The sequence below is a fragment of the Schistocerca nitens genome, chromosome 5 (assembly GCF_023898315.1).
Source record: "Schistocerca nitens isolate TAMUIC-IGC-003100 chromosome 5, iqSchNite1.1, whole genome shotgun sequence".
NCBI lineage: Eukaryota > Metazoa > Arthropoda > Insecta > Orthoptera > Acrididae > Schistocerca > Schistocerca nitens.
Genome location: NC_064618.1, coordinates 786,673,389 through 786,678,443, shown reverse-complemented (window position 1 = coordinate 786,678,443; position 5,055 = coordinate 786,673,389). Strand labels below are relative to the sequence as shown.

Sequence of the window (5,055 nt, the reverse complement as noted above, 5' to 3'; positions counted from 1 at the left end):
TTTCGCGGGCAAGTGCTCTACCAACTGAGCTACCGAAGCACGACTCACGCCCGGTACTCACAGCTTTACTTCTGCCAGTACCTCGTCTCCTACCTTCCAAACTTTACAGAAGCTCTCCTGCGAACCTTGCAGAACTAGCACTCCTGAAAGAAAGGATATAGCGGAGACATGGCTTAGCCACAGCCTGGGGGATGTTTCCAGAATGAGATTTTCACTCTGCAGCGGAGTGTGCGCTGATATGAAACTTCCTGGCAGATTAAAACTGTGTGCCCGACCGAGACTCGAACTCGGGACCTTTGCCTTTCGCGGGCAAGTGCTCTACCAACTGAGCTACCGAAGCACGACTCACGCCCGGTACTCACAGCTTTACTTCTGCCAGTACCTCGTCTCCTACCTTCCAAACTTTACAGAAGCTCTCCTGCGAACCTTGCAGAACTAGCACTCCTGAAAGAAAGGATATAGCGGAGACATGGCTTAGCCACAGCCTGGGGGATGTTTCCAGAATGAGATTTTCACTCTGCAGCGGAGTGTGCGCTGATATGAAACTTCCTGGCAGATTAAAACTGTGTGCCCGACCGAGACTCGAACTCGGGACCTTTGCCTTTCTCGGGCAAGTGCTCTACCAACTGAGCTACCGAAGCACGACTCACGCCCGGTACTCACAGCTTTACTTCTGCCAGTACCTCGTCTCCTACCTTCCAAACTTTACAGAAGCTCTCCTGCGAACCTTGCAGAACTAGCACTCCTGAAAGAAAGGATATAGCGGAGACATGGCTTAGCCACAGCCTGGGGGATGTTTCCAGAATGAGATTTTCACTCTGCAGCGGAGTGTGCGCTGATATGAAACTTCCTGGCAGATTAAAACTGTGTGCCCGACCGAGACTCGAACTCGGGACCTTTGCCTTTCGCGGGCAAGTGCTCTACCAACTGAGCTACCGAAGCACGACTCACGCCCGGTACTCACAGCTTTACTTCTGCCAGTACCTCGTCTCCTACCTTCCAAACTTTACAGAAGCTCTCCTGCGAACCTTGCAGAACTAGCACTCCTGAAAGAAAGGATATAGCGGAGACATGGCTTAGCCACAGCCTGGGGGATGTTTCCAGAATGAGATTTTCACTCTGCAGCGGAGTGTGCGCTGATATGAAACTTCCTGGCAGATTAAAACTGTGTGCCCGACCGAACCTCGAACTCGGGACCTTTGCCTTTCGCGGGCAAGTGCTCTACCAACTGAGCTACCGAAGCACGACTCACGCCCGGTACTCACAGCTTTACTTCTGCCAGTACCTCGTCTCCTACCTTCCAAACTTTACAGAAGCTCTCCTGCGAACCTTGCAGAACTAGCACTCCTGAAAGAAAGGATATAGCGGAGACATGGCTTAGCCACAGCCTGGGGGATGTTTCCAGAATGAGATTTTCACTCTGCAGCGGAGTGTGCGCTGATATGAAACTTCCTGGCAGATTAAACCTGTGTGCCCGACCGAGACTCGAACTCGGAAACTTTGCCTTTCGCGGGCAAGTGCTCTACCAACGGAGCTACCGAAGCACGACTCACGCCCGGTACTTACAGCTTTACTTCTGCCAGTACCTCGTCTCCTACCTTCCAAACTTTACAGAAGCTCTCCTGCGAACCTTGCAGAACTAGCACTCCTGAAAGAAAGGATATAGCGGAGACATGGCTTAGCCACAGCCTGGGGGGTGTTTCCAGAATGAGATTTTCACTCTGCAGCGGAGTGTGCTCTGATATGAAACTTCCTGGCAGATTAAAACTGTGTGCCCGACCGGGACTCGAACTCGGGACCTTTGCCTTTCGCGGGCTAGTGCTCTACCAACTGAGCTACCGAAGCACGACTCACGCCCGGTACTCACAGTTTTTCTTCTGCCAGTACCTCGTCTCCTACCTTCCAAACTTTACAGAAGCTCTCCTGCGAACCTTGCAGAACTAGCACTCCTGAAAGAAAGGATATAGCGGAGACATGGCTTAGCCACAGCCTGGGGGATGTTTCCAGAATGAGATTTTCACTCTGCAGCGGAGTGTGCGCTGATATGAAACTTCCTGGCAGATTAAAACTGTGTGCCCGACCGAGACTCGAACTCGGGACCTTTGCCTTTCGCGGGCAAGTGCTCTACCAACTGAGCTACCGAAGCACGACTCACGCCCGGTACTCACAGCTTTACTTCTGCCAGTACCTCGTCTCCTACCTTCCAAACTTTACAGAAGCTCTCCTGCGAACCTTGCAGAACTAGCACTCCTGAAAGAAAGGATATAGCGGAGACATGGCTTAGCCACAGCCTGGGGGATGTTTCCAGAATGAGATTTTCACTCTGCAGCGGAGTGTGCGCTGATATGAAACTTCCTGGCAGATTAAAACTGTGTGCCCGACCGAGACTCGAACTCGGGACCTTTGCCTTTCGCGGGCAAGTGCTCTACCAACTGAGCTACCGAAGCACGACTCACGCCCGGTACTCACAGCTTTACTTCTGCCAGTACCTCGTCTCCTACCTTCCAAACTTTACAGAAGCTCTCCTGCGAACCTTGCAGAACTAGCACTCCTGAAAGAAAGGATATAGCGGAGACATGGCTTAGCCACAGCCTGGGGGATGTTTCCAGAATGAGATTTTCACTCTGCAGCGGAGTGTGCGCTGATATGAAACTTCCTGGCAGATTTAAACTGTGTGCCCGACCGAGACTCGAACTCGGGACCTTTGCCTTTCGCGGGCAAGTGCTCTACCAACTGAGCTACCGAAGCACGACTCACGCCCGGTACTCACAGCTTTACTTCTGCCAGTACCTCGTCTCCTACCTTCCAAACTTTACAGAAGCTCTCCTGCGAACCTTGCAGAACTAGCACTCCTGAAAGAAAGGATATAGCGGAGACATGGCTTAGCCACAGCCTGGGGGATGTTTCCAGAATGAGATTTTCACTCTGCAGCGGAGTGTGCGCTGATATGTAACTTCCTGGCAGATTAAACCTGTTTGCCCGACCGAGACTCGAACTCGGGACCTTTGCCTTTCGCGGGCAAGTGCTCTACCAACTGAGCTACCGAAGCACGACTCACGCCCGGTACTCACAGCTTTACTTCTGCCAGTACCTCGTCTCCTACCTTCCAAACTTTACAGAAGCTCTCCTGCGAACCTTGCAGAACTAGCACTCCTGAAAGAAAGGATATAGCGGAGACATGGCTTAGCCACAGCCTGGGGGATGTTTCCAGAATGAGATTTTCACTCTGCAGCGGAGTGTGCGCTGATATGAAACTTCCTGGCAGATTAAAACTGTGTGCCCGACCGAGACTCGAACTCGGGACCTTTGCCTTTCGCGGGCAAGTGCTCTACCAACTGAGCTACCGAAGCACGACTCACGCCCGGTACTCACAGCTTTACTTCTGCCAGTACCTCGTCTCCTACCTTCCAAACTTTACAGAAGCTCTCCTGCGAACCTTGCAGAACTAGCACTCCTGAAAGAAAGGATATAGCGGAGACATGGCTTAGCCACAGCCTGGGGGATGTTTCCAGAATGAGATTTTCACTCTGCAGCGGAGTGTGCGCTGATATGAAACTTCCTGGCAGATTAAAACTGTGTGCCCGACCGAGACTCGAACTCGGGACCTTTGCCTTTCGCGGGCAAGTGCTCTACCAACTGAGCTACCGAAGCACGACTCACGCCCGGTACTCACAGCTTTACTTCTGCCAGTACCTCGTCTCCTACCTTCCAAACTTTACAGAAGCTCTCCTGCGAACCTTGCAGAACTAGCACTCCTGAAAGAAAGGATATAGCGGAGACATGGCTTAGCCACAGCCTGGGGGATGTTTCCAGAATGAGATTTTCACTCTGCAGCGGAGTGTGCGCTGATATGAAACTTCCTGGCAGATTAAACCTGTGTGCCCGACCGAGACTCGAACTCGGGACCTTTGCCTTTCGCGGGCAAGTGCTCTACCAACTGAGCTACCGAAGCACGACTCACGCCCGGTACTCACAGCTTTACTTCTGCCAGTACCTCTTCTCCTACCTTCCAAACTTTACAGAAGCTCTCCTGCGAACCTTGCAGAACTAGCACTCCTGAAAGAAAGGATATAGCGGAGACATGGCTTAGCCACAGCCCGGGGGATGTTTCCAGAATGAGATTTTCACTCTGCAGCGGAGTGTGCTCTGATATGAAACTTCCTGGCAGATTAAAACTGTGTGCCCGACCGAGACTCGAACTCGGGACCTTTGCCTTTCCCGGGCAAGTGCTCTACCAACTGAGCTACCGAAGCACGACTCACGCCCGGTACTCACAGCTTTACTTCTGCCAGCACTTGCCCGCGAAAGGCAAAGGTCCCGAGTTCGAGTCTCGGTCGGGCACACAGTTTTAATATGCCAGGAAGTTTCATATCAGCGCACACTCCGCTGCAGAGTGAAAATCTCATTCTGGAAACATCCCCCAGGCTGTGGCTAAGCCATGTCTCCGCTATATCCTTTCTTTCAGGAGTGCTAGTTCTGCAAGGTTCGCAGGAGAGCTTCTGTAAAGTTTGGAAGGTAGGAGACGAGGTACTGGCAGAAGTAAAGCTGTGAGTACCGGGCGTGAGTCGTGCTTCGGTAGCTCAGTTGGTAGAGCACTTGCCCGAGAAAGGCAAAGGTCCCGAGTTCGAGTCTCGGTCGGGCACACAGTTTTAATCTGCCAGGAAGTTTCATATCAGCGCACACTCCGCTGCAGAGTGAAAATCTCATTCTGGAAACATCCCCCAGGCTGTGGCTAAGCCATGTCTCCGCTATATCCTTTCTTTCAGGAGTGCTAGTTCTGCAAGGTTCGCAGGAGAGCTTCTGTAAAGTTTGGAAGGTAGGAGACGAGGTACTGGCAGAAGTAAAGCTGTGAGTACCGGGCGTGAGTCGTGCTTCGGTAGCTCAGTTGGTAGAGCACTTGCCCGCGAAAGGCAAAGGTCCCGAGTTCGAGTCTCGGTCGGGCACACAGTTTTAATCTGCCAGGAAGTTTCATATCAGCGCACACTCCGCTGCAGAGTGAAAATCTCATTCTGGAAACATCCCCCAGGCTGTGGCTAAGCCATGTCTCCGCTATAT

At 52.2% G+C, this 5,055-nt stretch overlaps 4 non-coding genes across 4 annotated transcripts; 1 reads left to right on the top strand and 3 right to left on the bottom strand.

The window, feature by feature from the left end:
* Positions 1-567: 567 nt before the first annotated feature.
* Positions 568-642, bottom strand: Trnas-aga (transfer RNA serine (anticodon AGA)). The gene has a single exon. It is a non-coding gene; the product is annotated as a tRNA-Ser (tRNA).
* Positions 643-2,975: 2,333 nt separating this feature from the next.
* Trnas-cga (transfer RNA serine (anticodon CGA)) lies at positions 2,976-3,050 on the bottom strand. Its single transcript has one exon. It is a non-coding gene; the product is annotated as a tRNA-Ser (tRNA).
* A 1,129-nt stretch (positions 3,051-4,179) lies between these two features.
* Positions 4,180-4,254, bottom strand: Trnas-gga (transfer RNA serine (anticodon GGA)). The gene has a single exon. It is a non-coding gene; the product is annotated as a tRNA-Ser (tRNA).
* Positions 4,255-4,568: 314 nt separating this feature from the next.
* On the top strand, positions 4,569-4,643 carry Trnas-aga (transfer RNA serine (anticodon AGA)). The gene has a single exon. It is a non-coding gene; the product is annotated as a tRNA-Ser (tRNA).
* The last annotated feature ends 412 nt before the right edge of the window (positions 4,644-5,055 follow it).